Source organism: Ictidomys tridecemlineatus, chromosome 11, assembly GCF_052094955.1.
Source record: "Ictidomys tridecemlineatus isolate mIctTri1 chromosome 11, mIctTri1.hap1, whole genome shotgun sequence".
Lineage (NCBI taxonomy): Eukaryota > Metazoa > Chordata > Mammalia > Rodentia > Sciuridae > Ictidomys > Ictidomys tridecemlineatus.
Genome location: NC_135487.1, coordinates 80,792,787 through 80,812,851, shown reverse-complemented (window position 1 = coordinate 80,812,851; position 20,065 = coordinate 80,792,787). Strand labels below are relative to the sequence as shown.

Sequence of the window (20,065 nt, the reverse complement as noted above, 5' to 3'; positions counted from 1 at the left end):
CCGAGATGGACACATCAGCCAGCATATCCATGCTTGCTGTCCTCCCAGAACACAGAGCCCTGTAAATGAAATATTAAGAACTGAAGGTATATAATATTAAATTCAGGTAAAAATTCCAGTGTAAGGTAAATATCATAGAAGTTTTCTAGATCAAGAACCATCTATAAATCACAAACAGAAATGAATATATAAATGTATGTGTTTTCTTTAAGTTTACTGTCTCCTGGCAGAAGAGGAGGAGAGGCTGCTGCCCTGATGAAGGCAGTGGCCAGCAGCACTGGGCTGAGTTCCTTGGGGTGAGTGTGAACTTGGACCAATATCACAGTTCATGGGGTGAGTACTAGAAGAAAGACCAACAAAAACCTTGAATGAAGTAACTCCTTGGGATCCTACTTAGTTCTCCATGGACTACTTTTTCTTTTAGTACAATGAGAATCTACACAATCAAAACTGACTTCCATCAACTTTGCATCTCACACAAAAAACCTACTGTTGGGTTCACACACACACCTTCCCCTGACTCCAAAGGTGCACATCCCTTCCTCCATTATGAGGTAGTACTGACTTCTGCCCCCATCATTCCCACTTCTCAGAAACATATTTAAAGCAATCCTTCCCAACCTCTTTCTTAGCATTTTCCATAGCTTTAAAAATGCTCATGTGACTCATCTAATAAAAGTTCTACCTTGGAGTCACACACTCCTTCTTTTCACAGATTTTTCACTCAGAATACTTAAAAGTTCAGTCTACCCTGCCTACTCTCTTAGCTCCTCTCTAGAAACTACCATCTATCTTCATTGCTTTGCAGAAAATGCTCTTCCAAACGGACATCCTGACCTCCAAATGCAGTGGACATTTTACAACCACTGTCTCCTGAAGCCTCTGCTGCAGCTGCCACCGCTCAGAATCCTTTCCTTTTAGCTGGCTTCTTCAGTATCCTAGTGTCTGTGGCTTTGAAAGTACTATGCTCCCCCTTGCACCTCTTTTATGGCTCCTTCTCAGTTTTCTTTCCTGGGCTCTTTTCTTCCATCTGCCATTTAAATGTCGATGTTCCCCAGGGTTTTGGCTGTGCTTCTAGCTGCCTAGCCTCCCCCTTCTCCTGACTGTTTTCTAAATTCCAGATTTCCAGTTGCATCTGTGAGCTATACAACACCTTTCAACAACTACTTTTATTTTCTGACTAAATTAGCCAAACTCAGTTTCTGTTGCTAAGAACTGAGGATGGAGGATATTTGGCTTAAGTGCAATTCTAGTGATACAGAACAGAGAAGGCAGTTGTGTATGAGGACAATATAAATAAACCAGAGCCACCATACAAACAAGCAAACAATAAAGCAAATGAATAAGCATCTCAGCAGACAATGGACATTCAGATCAACTACTGTGATTCTCATTTTATTGGAGGGCTGTGTCCAATTTGGGGCACCATACTTCAAAAACTAGCAAACATGCATTTCAAAAAAAATGTTTATAAGATTCTACATGAAGAATCATACTGAGTAGCAGAAATACAAAGTTGAATAAGATTCCTGACCTTCTGACATGATCTCTGGTGAGAACCATATATTTCAATGCTACAAGTATGAAAGTGCTGGTAGCCAAAAAGAGACATATCTATAACTGTCTTGAGAAACCAGAAGGGTAACATTTGTCCAAGACATTAAGTGATAAATTAGAATTCACCATAAAAATGTGTTTGTAGGCAGATTCTAGGCACTCAGAGGAGACAGAAAAGACATATAGATGGTCAAACACATAAGTAGATAAGACAAGGGTACCCCAGGATGATTATGGAGAAGGACCAGTCTCTAAGTCAAACTCTAAGCCTTCTCAATTTGGATATCCAAAGGCCCAAAAACCATCTTCTGTGGGACAAATAAAGAGAATGGACTTGTTTTATCATAAAAACAAAGTCCAAGACACACAAAATGCCATCACACAAATGAAGAGCTATTCTTTGGAAGTACAAGTATGCAAGCTTTTTACCTACATGCTTACACAATTCAGAAATAAAATACTAATAATTGGATTGGCTTTACTAGAGAATAGAACATATTATAAAGGAAGTAAGATCTCTGTCAGTTACAGCATCCTTCAAACTGGTCTGGAAGCTCAAAAGAATCTATGTTACATGGAATTCAAGATTGACACTTATATTAATATTTCTACTGTTTCTCTGCATTTGTTTGGCTGCTGACACATTTGTGTTCTTAGACAGCCTGCTTCTCAGTGGAAAATCGTCATACATGTGCCACTTTTCCTATGGGGTTGGGTCGATAGCAATAGCCAGTGAAACCTACCATTCCTGTTCCCTTTAAAGGGATTTTTTTTTTTTTAGATTTTCAGAAAAGAATACAGACTTCCAATTAACCTTTTAGATCAAATACTTTTCCTGTGATTTTTACCTTTATCATATCTTAATAATCAATTCCTTTCTATCTGGACATCTTCCATAATTACTCGAGCTTTGAGAGAATAAAATCCATATATTAATTTCTTACAATCGCTGATCTTTCAACTCAAAGCAATTTCATTTACTCCCATCAATTTCTATCCAGGTTATTTTGACTTACTTTGTCTCCAGACAAATCTATCCCACATTTTTCAGAACTGGAGTTCTTGTTCATCCCCATCTTCAACTTTTGTGTATTGAACCAAAAAGGTTAAATGAATGTATCTGATAAACTCCCAAACCTAAATTAGTCCTCAGTTTTACATTCTGTACTCTTGTATCCTCAATGTCAGGAAAAAAATTTTCATAAGTAGATCAGTTGATCGTGCATCATTTTTTGTAGATGTCTATGTTAGCTGAGTCCCATGATGGTAATCATCGAATTTCCTGTGGCCAGCTCAGCTTAGTAGATATTCCAACCCTTCTATCTCTCCAAGACTACTCAAAATCTTACTGGACAATCTTGTCTTGCACTTCATAGGCAAATATGAGAGCATCTAGGATCCTTCTCTCTCTTACCACAATTTTCAAAACTACTTGAAAATAATAACTGATTTGATGAAAAATGAATTTGTCTTCATATTTACCTTTTTGTATTTTTTCCAAGGGTATTACTTTAAATTATGCTCTTAGTCCCCTCCTATTATGGATCTTTTATCATTAACTAACATCTCCTGATTATACTTTTTCATTCCCATGAAAATGACAAATGTTCCAGTGATTTTTCCCCCATTTTTATACAAATAACTTAATAAGACATTTGTTATGAAGGGAACAGGTTTGAGGACATAAGGAGACAGTTAAGGGCCCTTTATACCTGTTCAGGAAGGTGATCATAAGGTTATGAACTATTAAAATGGTAAGAGTGAAAGGGAATTTTTTTAATTTCAATAAATAATTAGGAGATAAACTCAGGATAGTGACTAATATTATTACTCATTACAAGAAGCACATCCTATCAATCCCACCAGCCCTGAATGGCCCTACTAGAACCAATGATGCACCACACACTGCAGATGGATGCTTCATTGTCTGCTTCCTGCGTCACCAACTTCAGATTCAGTGTCTTGTACTAGCACATCTGACGGGCCAAGTAGAGGTCATGTACTTTTGGGCTTCTTGGGAACATTGCCCCAGGTAAGCAAGTATTTAACATTTTGAACATCTGATTAGAAGAAAACTACCTCACCATTGGAAGAAGGATTATGCACTAGAGGGAAAATTACAAAGGTGACTTATACTCAGGCTAAGGATTTCTAAACACGCAGATCAAATTAATCTATGAATTCCTATTGAGTGCATTTTTCAGTCCTTCACCTTGTTCTAATTTTTCTTTCTTCGCCTTGAATATCATGTCCCAGTATTTTTATTATCCCATCAAGCTTTAAGCCACTCACAAATTAAATTAAAAGGTCCATCCTGACACAACTTCTGGCAAAACTGAACAGGGCAAGAATAAAATTTTGTGCAACACCAAGATAAGCACCCCCAAGTTTAAAGTTAATCTTAACCCCCACAGAGAGAACCATTCCACAGAGTAAGACGATATGTTACTGTCCATTAAAAGACGTCCTTGATTTTAAACCAATTCCTTATCAAGTAATTAGAACACCTTTAAGTATTCAATTAAAATCCAGGTGTACTATCCATTTACAGTATTCTTTTGATTTAGAAGAAGACACCGGAAGACCTGATGACTTACCTGTGGGTACAAAGTGCCACGAGGGTGTGTCAACTATGGAATGTGGCTAGAAGTCCTGAAGCAAAATATTCATCAGAAATGATCTGTCCCAAATTTATTGCTTGAAAACCAACAGGTGTCAACTAATTCATAACTTCAGAGGGGAACCCAGAACTGCTGGCAAAAGGCCCTATACCTTTAGACTCACAATTTGTCCCAACCGGGGTCCCCTGCAGCTTCAGAACTGGCACACCAGGCAACAGCTCTGTAGCAAAAGCCTTTTTTGAACTGCTTTTTTTTTTCAGCAGTTAAATCTGAGCTGTAACATTTGGCAGGTTTCCTTGCTAACATTTGGCAATAATTGTTTATCAAATGCTAACAAGGAATGCTGCCAAATGTAACAGCTCTGACTGAACCATCTAAAATATAATATTGAGGCAAAAGTCTACAGACATGTGCTCAATCCTTTCTGACTAATCCTCAAAATAGGATCCTGTGCCCTTGGTCATCAGACCATGCTGCACCACAGCAGGGATGCACAAGGACCAGATTCTCTTTCCTCTGCACAGTGTAGTCTCTCCCTTGATTCTAAGGGAGCTTACAAGAGAAAGAAGCCTGATAAACATGGAGATGGAAATTTATAACAGGCCAAGACCACATGATTATAGCTTCACCACTTGGGATACAAAATTGTGAAAGATCAGGCAGCAAAAGCAAGGCTGAATTACTTTTGATGGACAAGTCATCTGTCTACCATACTGGTCCTTGGATTGCTTCCTGCTATTCCCTTGAAGACATCCTTCTTGTGCCATTTGATCCCTTTTTCTTTTTGCTCTTGAGCAGTCTAGGTCTAGACTCAATGTCTCTGGTAAGCCAGATCTTTAGAGGTCTAGCTCAAATTCCACCCCATTTGGAAAGTCTTCTCTATGCCTCCTTCACATTGCTTTTTTTCTGCTTTCTTACATTACTTTTGTTTTAAATCTTCATTGGCTGAAGTCTTATTGGGCACTTGATGCTAGTCCTGGTTAACAATCATGGTTCCCCAGGCAGCTCAGTACCTTAATTCTCACTTTACCCCATCAGTCTAAAAAACCACCGAGGGCAGGATCTGACTGCTTAACTCTCCCCAAATCTCTAACATAAAGTTTTATAAAATTGTCTACTTAATAGCTTGGTGGGTAGACTTAGGTAGTACAAGCCAGAGAATAAATTCAATTCATGTTGTTTGGAAACACTCATTTACATCCTGATAACTAATATGCTAACTCCAAAGTATGCCGAGTTATTCATCAAAATAGATCTTCTTAGATGCTTTCCCAGGTAATTTTAGTTCATGTTAGCTAAATTTGAGTAGCCAATTATATTTAAAAGGAAACAAACTGATTTGCTTCAGAATAATTCTGTGGTTTAAACTTTTGAACATTCAGTAATTTCTTACTGAGTATGAACTACAGGTGCTTTGCTAGCTCCTTGGGATTCAAAAATAGGAAATGTACAGCTCCACTCCCCTCTACATGCTTGACAAAGTCAAAACATTATTTAAATAACAAAAAATAACTCAATATAGACTGAGGGATAGAAACAACTAACTCACCTTTTCCCCTTCTTGTTTATTGAAACAAATATTCATTGAAGATCTCCCCTAAATAATTTTAAGGATATTTCTCATTTTAAACAAATACACACATCGAATATGCAACTAAGCTATGCACACTACTACAAACCCAAAGACTTGGAGCTGGTTGAGGCAGGTAGAATATTTAAAACAAGTAGAATCAACATTCTCAACTATATATCTATGGCAAATTATATCTCCAATGCAAGATTTTGATATTATGGGTAAAATATGTAGATTCTAAGAACTTTGCACTTTACTACTTCATAGCTGAGTCATTAGATAATTTCATTAGGTTCTCAGATGTTCATATACCTTGCTTATAAAATGAAGTTATAACAGGCCTTCCTTGATTTATGCCAAAGGTCCCTGAAAGATTTCTTTCATCATATAAGAATAATGAATCTCTTTATTTAAGAAACCAAATAAGACAACAAGTTATAAGTAGTGAAAAGTTAACTAAGGACATGTGATGATAATTTTTAAATTTTAGGTTTTTTACTTAAAATGCATAGTTCTGTTCCAGTCTTAAATTGTGCCCAAAGATAAAAGTAGGTCCCCTCATCTGCATAATGGGAGACAGGTACAGTTTTTCTTGGAATATTCCTCACCATTATTGAGTATGGGTCTTACAGGGTTGCCAGGCACATGGATGCCTGCCCTGTCCCTTCCTCAACCTTAATTCTCAATGAGAAAGACCCAGTATATAAGTGATAACCAGGCAGAAAAGTTAACTTTCATGCAAAAGATTTTCAGCCCAATTAAAGCACCAAATTTGGACCAGACTCTATGGCTCAGTGCCAATGAAGACTGATTCATACACTGGTCAGATTTGGGCCTCCTCATCTGTGTGGGTTCTGTCTTTTCAGTGCCCCTCCCTCTATACTATGATTTCCTCCTGAACCTAACCATGTCCAACTAATTTCCAGGCTCTGGATAAACAGAGAGTCCTTCCTGGGGTGCAGGGTGATGTTTGTGTTAACCCAAGAACATTGGGAATTTGCCTCTTTGGTATAGAAAGAGACCATCACATCTTGCACAGTGTCTTTGCTCAGCAGAGCACCTCCTCATTATTTTTTCAACAGATGTCTTAGTGAAACATATTTTACTATTTATGTTAGCCTCCTGTAAAACATCTGAGGAAACTCAGAATAACAATGAAAAATGATTGTGTTCACAAAATCAAGTAAATCCAATAATATTTCTGACAGAATTGATTACAATAATGTCAAACGCCCCTTTCCTCTCTCTTTGAAAGTTATTTCAAACATAAAGATAATGAAATATGTTACCTGTCACTTGTAAATTGTGTGCTGAAAGTCTAAAGAGATAATTTAAAGATTTCCAGGTAGAACAACACACTTGCTTTATTTTATTTGTCAAGGAAATATATTAGTTAGGAACTTTCTGCTGTAAAAGTTGGAAACCCCAAGAGAGGAGCAGATTTTTAAATTAGAATATGAAATTTCTTCATTGGTCACAATTCTTGAATTGCAGAGGTTGCTTCTGTATGTGTGGGATTGGACACAGAGGAGAAAAGATATTTAGGCCAAGTTATTTTCATAAAGTTTCAATATATTTTTATCATGGTGGTGTATAGAATGGTGGTTAAGTACACAAACGCATGTAAATGAATACAGGAATGCATTAAAATACTGGGATCTGCTTCCAAGTCCATCATTCACTAGCTGTGTGACCTGAGATAGTCACTTATCTTACATGAGCTTCAATTTTCTCCTTCGTAAAAGAACTCGATAATAAATACCTCATTGGTATAAAAAGCAGATAAAGTGAGATACCATATGTAAATCCCTGTATAGCATGGGGAATACAAAGAGATTGTTCAATGATAGCTAATGTTATTGTTGTTACTATTATTGAATGTACTGGTACCTATAATTGTTTTCAAATATAAAACTCTAAACATATTCCTTCAAGTCTTTTTTCGGTTTCTCCCACTTTGTTATTTTTATTTTATAATTACATAATACAATCAACCCTCCGAACCCAGGGGTTCCATATCTGTATATTAAACCAAAGCAAATTGAAAGTATTTTTAAGAAATTTATAAAATGTTGAAAAGCAAAGTTTGAATTTTTCTATATGCCCAGGACAAAGTCAATGTGAATAAAATGATGTGCAGGCACACCCTGCTGACACCTCCTGCCATTCCACAGCTCCTGGGTCTCTCTCCAGCTCTCGCTGTTTAACCATTGTTCACTGACTATACTGTTAGGCCCATAATAGTTGCAACTGTACTGAACATAGACAGATTTTTTTTTTCATTTTTGTAGTTCTCTAAACAATATAGTATAAGAACTAATTACATTGCATTTGTTATATTAGGTATTATAAGTGATCTGTAGACGATTCAAAATATACAGGAGGATATACATGTACTATATACAAATGTCATGCCATTTTGTATACGGAACTCCAATGTCTACAGATTTTGAGTGTCCTTGGAGGTCCCAAAAACAATCTGCTATGGATACCGAAGAATGACTATACACTCCACAATCTATAACCCTTCCACACTGATTCATTACTAACCTTGTGATGAAGGGAATATTATCCTTACATGGTTGGGTCTTTATCTTCTGTCTTTCCACTACATGTAGAACCTCCGTGTGCATGTCCTCATCATCATGGCCTCCTCCAACCCAGAACACATCTGTCACAGGGCAAGTGGTCACCACACCCTTGGAAAGATCTGAACCCCTCATCATGCTTCTTACACAGATGGGGAAGCTATGGTTGAATAACTCAGCAAATTTCCTAAAATCAATGGCATTTCAACTAGTAAAAGGAGGAGCTAACATCTAAACAGTGGCCCTCATTGTCAGAGCTCCACCCATTTCTCTGTGCCTGGCTGCCTTGCTGAGCCTAGAGCCACATGTGGTAGGGCTCCAGAATCCTAATTCACATGTTTTACTAACAGTTTTTCAAAGCACACTTTCCCTGAACAATCTTCTTAACAGGATATCAAAGAGGGCAACTTGTAAACCTCAGTTAGTGGAGTCCTTTTGAACACCGACCACTGACATTCAAGCAGTTAGGCAATTACTGCCACTGGAAATCCAAAGACCCAACCTGCATGGGACCAGCACTTCTACCTCCAGTGAATTTACTAGCACGGCCACTGAAGAAGAAAGTAGTGAAATGGCAAAGTAATCATCTGGTGGTTAAATGTCAAAATAACACATTTGTGCAGCTTAATTTTTGTTGGGGGAGTTAAAGGGAATGTTCCTTAGGAAACAGTAGGGAACCATTGGTAGAAAACCCAATTTATGCTCATATATTTTCCTGTATCTACGTAAGATATTGCCTAGCTCTGGCTGAGATAATATTTTATTGCTTTGGTCTTTTTTTATATCAATTAGATCTTCATTTTAACACTTTTATCTCAGGATGATAATAAGAATACATATTTTGTAAAGCTTAGGTTCAACTCTCACTGTTAGTGTATATCAAATATCTTGTGTGATATTCATGGTACTCTCAGGTGAGCAGAGAAAAGTATCAATTCCCTCATTTTCCAGATGAGGTCACTGAAACAGACAAAGCTAAGAGATTTCTATAAGTTCACACAGGCTATGACTGAGCTTGCCTCTGGCCTCACTAACCAGGTCTCCTTCTCTACCCACCCAAGTGTATACAAATACATTTCATAGCCACACTGACATTTTTTACTTATTTCCTAAGCAGTTCATATATGTTCTATGTGTAGTGTTCATCAGAAAGACAGAAATTGGACATAATGCTGATTTTGTACTAACTTTTTTTCTGGCAATAAGTTCCAAGTTAATATCAGTAAACCAGCCACTTAATATCCTTCCTGTGTTTATTTGGGAGTTCCAACTTTTTTCTCACTTTTAATAAAATTCTATAGATTTTTTTTTTAAAAAAAGAAAACACCATACTAAGAATAGCTGAGGGTCGGTTTCCAAATCTGATTATTATCCCCAAATGAACACTTTCACTGATTTCATAACCCTGACTTAACTGTATTTACCTTGTTCAAAGTCACAGTGTCAATACCACTAGGGCTGCTGATGTGTGTGGGGTCTGTTGTGAAATCACAATGAGCCCATGGGTGACTGATTAGTATGACCTGCTATTTATTAGGCAACTGCAGCATTTTGACATTGACCACACCATATAAAATCATTCTGAAGAAAAGAGTTTTCTGGTCTTTTTCTACTTAAATAGAGAAGCAAGCTCCTTAGATAAAAGTCATAGTCAAAAAGACAACTAATTTGCCTGTGAATTTTAAAACATCAAAATGCAATGGCTGAACTCTAGAAAAACTAGGGATAACAGGAACATACCTCAACATTGTAAAAGGTATCTATGCTAAGCCTCAGGCTAGCATCATTCTGAACGGAGAAAAATTGAAGACATTCCCTCTAAAATCTGGAACAAGACAGGAATGCCCTCTCTCACCATTTCTGTTCAACATAGTCCTCGAAACACTGGCCAGAGCAATTAGACAGATGAAAGAAATTAAAGGAATAAAAATAGGAAAAGAAGAACTTAAATTATCACTATTTGCAGATGACATGATTCTATACCTAGCAGACCCAAAAGGGTCTACAAAGAAACTATTAGAGCTAATAAATGAATTCAGCAAAGTGGCAGGATATAAAATCAATACGCATAAATCAAAGGCATTTCTGTATATCAGTGACAAATCCTCTGAAATGGAAATGAGGACAACCACTTCATTCACAATATCCTCAAAAAAAATAAATAAATACTTGGGAATCAACCTAACAAAAGAGGTGAAAGACTTATACAATGAAAACTACAGAACCCTAAAGAGAGAAATAGAAGAAGATCTTAGAAGATGAAAAAATATACCCTGTTCATGGATAGGCAGAACTAACATCATCAAAATGGTGATATTACCAAAAGTTCTCTATAGATTTAATGCAATGCCAATCAAAATCCCAACAGCATATCTTGTAGAAATAGGTAAAGCAATCATGAAATTCATATGGAAAAATAAAAGACCCAGAATAGCAAAAACAACTCTAAGCAGGAAGTGTGAATCAGGAGGTATAGCCATACCAGACTTCAAACTGTACTACAGAGCAATAGTAACAAAAACAGCTTGGTACTAGTACCAAAACAGGCGGGTGGACCAATGGTACAGAATAGAGGACACAGAAACCAACCCACAATATTACAACTATCTTATATTTGATAAAGGGGCTAAAAGCATGCAATGGAGGAAGGATAGCATCTTCAACAAATAGTGCTGGGAAAACTGGAAATCCATATGCAACAAAATGAAACTGAATCCCTTTCTCTTGCCATGCACAAAAGTTAACTCAAAATGGATCAAGGAGCTTGATATCAAATCAGAGACACAGCATCTGATAGAAGAAAAAGTTGGCTATGATCTACATACTGTGGGGTCGGGCTCCAAAATCCTCAATAGGACACCCATAGCACAAGAGTTAATAACTAGAATCAACAAATGGGACTTACTCAAACTAAAAAGTTTTTTCTCAGCAAAAGAAACAATAAGAGAGGTAAATAGGGAGCCTACATCCTGGAAACAAATTTTTACTCCTCACACTTCAGATAGAGCCCTAATATCCAGAGTATACAAAGAACTCAAAAAATTAAACAATAAGAAAACAAATAACCCAATCAACAAATGGGCCAAGGACTTGAACAGACACTTCTCAGAGGAGGACATACAATCAATCAACAAGTACATGAAAAAATGCTCACCATCGCTAGCAGCCAGAGAAATGAAAATCAAAACCACCCTAAGATACCATCTAACTCCAGTAAGATTGGCAGCCATTATGAAGTCAAACAACAACAAGTGCTGGCGAGGATGTGGGGAAAAGGGTACACTTGTACATTGCTGGTGGGACTGCAAATTGGTGCAGCCAATTTGGAAAGCAGTATGGAGATTTCTTGGAAAGCTGGGAATGGAACCACCATTTGACCCAGCTATTCCCCTTCTCTATTTCCTAAAGACCTAAAAAGAGCATACTACAGGGACACTGCTACATTGACGTTCATAGCAGCACAATTCACAATAGCAAGACTGTGGAACCAACCTAGATGCCCTTCAATAGACGAATGGATAAAAAAAAAATGTGGCATTTATACACAATGGAGTATTACTCTGCATTAAAAAATGACAAAATCATAGAATTTGTAGGGAAATGGATGGCATTAGAGCAGATTATGCTAAGTGAAGCTAGCCAATCCCTAAAAAACAAATGCCAAATATCTTCTTTGATATAGGAGAGTAACTAAGAACAGAGTAGGGAGGAAGAGCATGAGAAGAAGATTAACATTAAACAGGGATGAGAGGTGGGAGGGAAAGGGAGAGAGAAGGGAAATTGCATAGAAATGGAAGGAGACCCTCAGGGTTATACAAAATTACATACAAGAGGAAGTGAGGGGAAAGGGAAAAAAACAAGGGGGAGAAATGAATTACAGTAGAGGGGGTAGGTAGAGAGAGAAGAGGGGAGGGGAGAGGAGGGGGGATAGTAGAGGATAGGAAAGGCAGCAGAATACAACAGATACTATGTATGGCAATATGTAAATCAGTGGATGTGTAACTGATGTGATTCTGCAATCTGTATTTGGGGTAAAAATGGGAGTTCATAACCCACTTGAATCAAAGGGTGAAATATGATATGTCAAGAACTATGTGATGTTTTGAACAACCAACAATAAAAACTAAAAAAAAAAATGCAATGGCTGAGAAGTGTGGTGAGTGGCTCACCTTCATGGCAAAGTGGGGTTCTATTGGGACCTCTGGATTCCTTTCAAAATTGAACAGCATTTATTAACACAATCCTCCCTCTTGCTACCAATATTTTCAAGGAACTGTAGGAGGAAACAAGACTGAGGGTAAATGTCTCAACCTGGAGGTAACAATAACATTCCTAGGTAAAAACCCCTAAAGCAAAAGGTGCATTCAACAGATGTTGTAGAGTGTCCATCTGACGAAATGTCTAGAAGTCTGCTTTGTTCTCCCATGCACCCAGTGCAACCTGCCAAGGTGTTTAGTATTTCAGTATCTTTTGTAACTGAGTCTTGTCTTTCCCAAAGCTGAGAAGTCTCTTCAAGGAAGCAGAACCAGAAGATATTGGGGTTTAGGGTTAGACAGCTCTAAATTTGACAACCCGTTTTTTCCACTTTACAGTCTGATCAACTTTGAACAATTTCTTTAATCTCTCTGTATTTAGGTTCCTCGACTTTAAAAATGTGTGTGTGAGTGTGTGTGTGTTGCCTGATGTATATAAACCTTAGATCCCACTGAGTGTTAATTTCTCTATCTCCATATGTATCCATATATCACATATTTTTTGTCTCTCCAAATGCCTTGCACCTTGCATCTGTACTTGCTGAACCTGGTGTGCAGTGAAAGAACAAGAATGCTATTAGGCATCTACAAGAGTTAAATGGCAATTTTATCCCAACATGGAGGCCCTAATTAGATTGATTTGCAGATATGAATGTAGGTCATTCTGTTGAGATGCTCGATTAATTCAAAAGAAGATATTTTGCAGAAGGACAAAGCCCTACCAGAAAACAAATCCCTTTCATGTTGTTCTTAGCCAAGAGCAGATGTCTGGCAATATGAAAACATAGTGGTTATTTTCACAAATGAGATCTTTCTTTCTGCAGGCAGCACTGCAAAGCCTATCTGAGACTTGAAGAGTATTCTGTGCCGTGTTTACAGCAGTATTCTTGTAGCTGCATTAAAAGCTACCATGACCTCTTTAAGTGCATGGAGGATCTTCTTCAATGTGCAGTTGCAAAGGCTCAGTATTCATTGCTCTTAAATAATGAGAAGGTTCCAAAACTCTACTCTTTTAGAAAGTCCAGTTAGCCTCTGATTATTTGTGTATTGGTGTTTTCTTTTCTCCCTTCTCCCACCTCGTTTTTTTTTTTTTTAAATCCCACAGCCACATGCTACTAATGTGAAACATATATTGAATTTGCCAAGCCATTTTTCCTCCTAATGTTCCACATCAGTATTTATTTGGAAAAGGCTCTGGTTTAGCAGTACACACTTATGGTAGAGAAAGGTTGTTTTATCTAGAGTTCATTATCTAGTAATTTCAGGTACTTTGTGTGCATGCATTATTCAATATTGCCTTCCTCATTGTTTTGCAGACCCAATTACCTATGGCTTGGGCTGAGAAAAAAGTTGAAAAGCACCAGCCCTGACTCATGATTTAAGGTGTAGTTGAAGCAGGTTCATCAGCCCTCTCTTCAGACACCAACCGTCACTACTGGTAGACACAATACAACTTTCTTGTTGCATTCCATTCCTTTTGGGGCCTAGCCTTTGGCACAGTTTGGTCTATTTAGAGAAGCAAAATGGATGTGGGGTAAAAAAAATATAAACACAATTCATGTTATTTGGACATAATAGAAGGATCAAAATAATTTAGATCAAAAAGCTAAATAAAGCTGAGGTAAAATTTATTTGCACATTGGACTCATATTGTATTTCAGTTCAGACCCCTAGTTTACAGATCTTGACTTACAAGTGTGTTAGCCATTACATTCCCAGTCCCACTCCCCAACGCCCCAATCTTCTTCTGCCTGTTTTTTCTACTTCTAGGTATGGAGCTGTGAAAATTTTTAGGTTTTAAAATGCTCTGTGGACCACAAGTTCAAAGCCAGCCTCAGCAGCTTATCAAGGCCCTATCTCAAAATAAAAAATTTTAAAAGGGCTGTGGATATGGCTCAGTGGTAAAGTGCACCTAGGTTCAATCCCTGCTACCAAAAATTAATTAATTAACTTTTTCATGTGAATTTAAGGTATATCAAATGGCATTATGGGTATCTATAGTTAGAAAGATGATTAGAGTGAAGGGAATTAACATATCCATCATCTCAAATATTTATTCAATTTTTTTGTTTCTTGTGGTAAAAGCAGAACAATTTTATTACCCATAGTTCCCACACTGTACATAGATCTCTGGACCTCTTCATCCTATAGATCTGCTACATGTGTGTCTTCTGAATTAAAATGGCTACTTAAGCATTTTCTCTAAGTCAATCTAAGAAAGAAAGAGCAAGGAAATCCCTCTCTTCTCCCATAAATTCTATATGTCTCTCTGCTCTTAGGACCCATATCATAGGCTTTTTTGAGGGATATAATTAAGTTCTTCTAACAGGTATTTGATTACAATTTAATCCATTCACCAGACATTTATTGTGAACTACTTATCCCTGTTCCAAACACATATGTATATATGTTAGAATCCAATTCACTTATTAGCTAGAAAAGTTAAGATCCACACGTTCAAGGCTTCACTCATTACACCTGTGAGTGTATAGAGAGGAGATCAATATTAAAAGCATAAGGAACAATTAATTCATTTGTTACTTAGGGACCTCTGTACAGATTCTTAACTCCAAATTTATATATAAGAGCCAATAATATCTGTCAGTGAAGGAAAATACATTTAAATATCAATTATTACTGTTTATGAATATTTACTTCAATAAGAGCACCTTAAATTTCAAGTTTCACCTTTGACACTGAGATCCCACAAAGGATGTATTTCAAAGGAGCTGACAGACCATGCTCAGAATTTTTAAAGGGATGGTTAAAAAGTGGTTATAGCACTCTTGAAGTTCCTCATCCTCAGGCTGAGGGTTTCTAAAGAACATGACCAAAAGCTCCACAGAGAAGGAAATCCTGCCACTGGCAAGCAACATGGATGGAACAGTTGGAAACTGTGAAATAAGCCAGGTGTAGAAAGACAAATGCCATATGATCTCACTTTTATGTGGAATCTAAAAACGTCAAAGTCATAAAAACAGGGAGTAGAAAGGTAGTTACCAGAGAAAGGGGAGGGAATGGAGAAAAGGAAGATATTGATCAAAGTGGATAAAGTTTCAGTCAGACTGAAGAAAAATATAGTAGTGATCTGTTCTACTGCATGGTGACCACAGTTGATGCTAATATGTCACGTATTTCAAACCTCTTAAAATAATTTTGAATGTTCTCACCACACACAAAAAAAGATGATAAACTGGTGAGGTGATACGATAACTGGCAGTGTAACTGAATCTTTCTATAATGTATACAAAGATGAAAACATCACATTGTTCCTCACAAATACACATAATTATTTGTGCATTACATTACAAATAAATAGAGTTTAAGCCCATAAGAGGAAAAGACAGATTTATAAAAGCCACCTTACAGTAGAGTCAACCAAGTGAGATCTTCTCTGTCTCTTTCTTACCTTTTCTTCTAGGACTTCAGCCTAAGCCCTACCCAATACAACATCTAGCCAGGAAGGAAGAGGGAAGAAATATCAGGGAAGTTGAAGTGCTGGTGTGCATCCAGCCCTCAGTAAGGACAAGGAGGACATCTTATCTTGCAAGTTGGAAACATGATTAGTACCTGGGGCCCTAGGCATTTCTAATTACTCAGTGGGGACCGTGGCTGTGACTTAAAATGGCTGTAGGGCTTTTTAAGAATGAATAGGATTTTGGATTGCATAAATTTGGATTTAGGGTCACTGAAAGTACTTCTTCCCTCTATTATGGTTTGCATATAAAATGTCCCTCGAAAGCTCCTGTGTTAATACAAGAATGTTCAGAGGTGAAATGATTGGACTGTGAAAGCTGTAACCTAATGAGTCCATCTTAGTTTGAACAGATTGACTGGGTGGAAACAGTAGACTGAGGTGGTGTGGCTAGAGGAGACGTGTCACTGGGATCATTTTCTAAGAGGGTGCACCTGACCGAAGGCCTTTTCTCCCTCTCTCTGTTTCCAAACTGCCATTAAAGGAACAGGGATCCTCCACTACACACTTCTGACATGATGTTCTGCCTCACTTGGGCCCAGAGCAAATGGACTCATCCAAGCATGAACTAAAGCTTTTGGCCATACACCAAAATAAACTTTTCCCCTTTAAGTTGTTCTTTGTCAGGTATTTTGGTTGCATCAACACAAAACTGACTACCATACCCACTGAATAAATATTATAAGAATAGTGGGAAACAAAATAAAGTTGCTTTTGATTACATCCCAGGCCTCTTGTTCAGTGAACATAAAGTTCTACTTACATTTTAAGATAGAGGGAATTGCTTAAGGGAAAACACAATGATTTTTTTTATAATTTATAATCAGACTCTAATTTATAAATTTGCTAATAGTCCTTTCCTGCTAGATGTTAATAGAGAAAGAAAAAAAATCTCTGTTTGGTCATTAGCTTTAATTTAGATATAGCCTTGCAGTTACAAGGAACATCTTGAGGAGAAGCAAATGGCTCTAGACATTATTAAAACACATTCCAATAAAACACTCTTGAAGCAGTGCCCTTTAGAAATGAATGCTGCAAACACAGAATGCAGTTCCTTCAGAATTTGCCCAGCTCTGGGTGCCCTTTTTTCCAGTTCATACTCATCATCTGCCTTTGTTTCCCTCTCACCTGTAGCAACAAATCATAATATAGGCTCAAAACTAATGACCCTAGAAATCACTTTTTACTCTCAGGCATTCATCCCCACCACACTCCCTGCCACCCCTGTATTTTTTTAAACATCAACTATAGGCAAGGTTCTGGACGGTGATGCTGATATGACTAGAAAGAGCCTTAACCAGGACTGCCAGTATAGCAATGCAGCTACATATTTAAACCAGAAACTCACAGAGATGAAAGAAATACACTGCGGGAGCTGAGACACAGAGATGATTAACTCCACTTGGAGGGGTCAAGGAAGTCATCCCAGAAGAGGTGACAGTTTGATCTGAGTCTTGACAAGTAAGTAAAGGTTCATCAGGCAAAAATCAGGCAGAGTGGCATTTCAGGCACTGTGTGAATAGGGGACCCTGGAAAAGAGCATAGATATTCTAGGTGGTGGTTAGAATTTAGAAAATGATAAGAGGAGGAGATACATCTTGGAGATGGCAAGGATCAGAATGAGATGACGCATGCTGTCTGTATTATTGAGTGGATTCTCTGTCCTGTAAATGAAAGAGAAGCATTGAGAAATTCTGCAAGCTACTAGATCCCTGATTAAAAGAATGTTGATATTGAATGAAGGAAGTTCATTTTGACTAGTTTCCATCCCCGGACAAAACCCAACTCATTCCCTTACTTTTCCTGAATGAACAGAGAAGCACCAGATATCAAAGCATCTGGGCACATGAGTGAAACTGCATTGTTGCATCTACCTCCACTTCAGCTTACAAGAAAGTTTTTCCAGTTTCTGACTAAAATGCAAAAGAAGAAAATAGGTGCACCATACCTTTAGAAGAGTAAGTTCTTAAAAGGAAGACACTGTTATTCTTTATAGTTCTCATGGCACTGGGAGAGTCAAAACTATAAAAGAGAACTGTGTCATGCCCTTCTTTTTTATTATGTCTCCTTCAGTTTTGTCTCTCTCCATTCCTCTTACATTCTGTTAGTGTGATTTGTTGTTTGCTTATTTTATGTCAACTTTTGTCAATAAAGTAAAGATCATATTCTATGCTGGGTTTACAGATTTACCATTTACTCCCACACCATTTTCTCCAGTGGATCAAAGAACATGATTTTAAAGGTTAGAGATACTATTTATAATTCTTTCAGAAAACTTTTGAGACATCACAAAGCAAAAACTTACAGATGTTTAAATTTTATTTTCAAATTTTTCTCAAACAATTATTGAGGGTATTTTTGTTTTTGTTGTTGTTGTTGTTTTGTTTTGTTTTTGTTTGTTTTTTGTTTTTTTGGTGCTGAGGACTGCACCCATGGCCTTGTGCATGCAAGGCAAGTACTCTACCAACTGAGCTATATCCCAAGTCCAAGTTTAATGTTGTTGAAAGTTAAATTGAGAAATAAAGTAAACTGTGTTCTTATTACATACTTAGTATCATGAAATACTGAGAGTTTTTTTTAGTTCTGATATCCAAAGGATATTTTATTCCATGATCCTGAACAGTGTTTTGCAATAATAGTTTATTATAAGTTATAATGATTTTGAGTCATAGACATCTCTTTGCCTGTTGTAACATTTCTCATAACTGTGACAATTTGCTGACTCTCTCACACTCAAAAAAGATTATAGGCATTGTGAAGCCAGAGATTATACCCACCTTGTCAGCCCTTCATTTCCATGTCCAGATCAGTGACTAACAAAAGTTCTCAGCAAATATTTGGTGAATGAATCAGTAGAAGAAAATATTCTTTGAAGACTTCTCAGAATACCAATGAACTGTACTGTAACATGGAAACAGGAAGAATACAAGCTTTAAGTTCAGATAGAGCTGGCATTTGAACCTGCAGTGTGCCATTATCCAGGGTAAAAGCATGGTCAGCTTCATCTGGAGATCAGTTTCCTTATATTCCAAAGGGAAATAATCATATGAAGTCCACTTGATACTTTTTTTTTTTTTTAAAGAGAGAGTGAGAGAGAGAGGGGGACAGAGGGAGAGAGAGAGAATTTTAACATTTATTTATTTTTCCTTAGTTCTTGGTGGACACAACATCTTTGTTGGTATGTGGTGCTGCTGAGGATCGAACCTGGGCCGCACGCATGCTAGGCGAGCGCGCTACCGCCTGAGCCACATCCCCAGCCCCTCCACTTGATACTTTTGAGAATTAAGTTATCTACAATGAAGGGGCTCCTTGGAACTCTAAAAAATCTGATTTATCTTATCTGGAGCCACAAAGTAGAAAAATTGTTTAGAAGAGAAAAGATGTAGGATTATAAGAGGTTAGACATTTCTGCTGAGGGTAGCCTGGTATTGTTTTAAGCATAAAAATGGGAATCCAAGGGGAGAAGAGGACTGGGTGTGCCATGGTTACTAGCTCTTTCACCCACACCAGCAATTCTCTCCCCATATCATCACTATGTCCTTCACTAACTGATTACATGAGTTTTCAAACTTAATAATATTTTCCCACTGACCTCACATTTCCTAGCTCTCATTCCATATATTTCCTCCCTCTTTAACACACTGTCTAGAAGGCATTGTCTTTATTTAAATATCTTCTTTGCTAAATCTGAAGCTCAAATATGAGAGTTCATCTTAAAAAACCTATGAGCAGCATTCAGAAAAGATATTTGTCCCTCTCTTCTTCCCTTTTTTTAAAAAAAATATAATTCAAATATAAAAATGATTTTTAAATGTATATAAATATATATATGCTTTATATGGAAACTATGCCCACTTCATATAATATATATACATATATATACATATATATATATACACACACACATATATATAACTATGAATATGTAAAATTATTTGTCCTTTTATTATAGATCAGGTGGCATGCTGTACATGCACACACACACACACACACACATA

General features: G+C 37.2%; 1 protein-coding gene across 3 annotated transcripts in view; it reads right to left on the bottom strand.

The window, feature by feature from the left end:
- The window catches only part of LOC120890843 (uncharacterized), a 435,648-nt gene that overhangs the window by 379,197 nt on the left and 36,386 nt on the right, over positions 1 to 20,065 (bottom strand). The window lies entirely within an intron of this gene.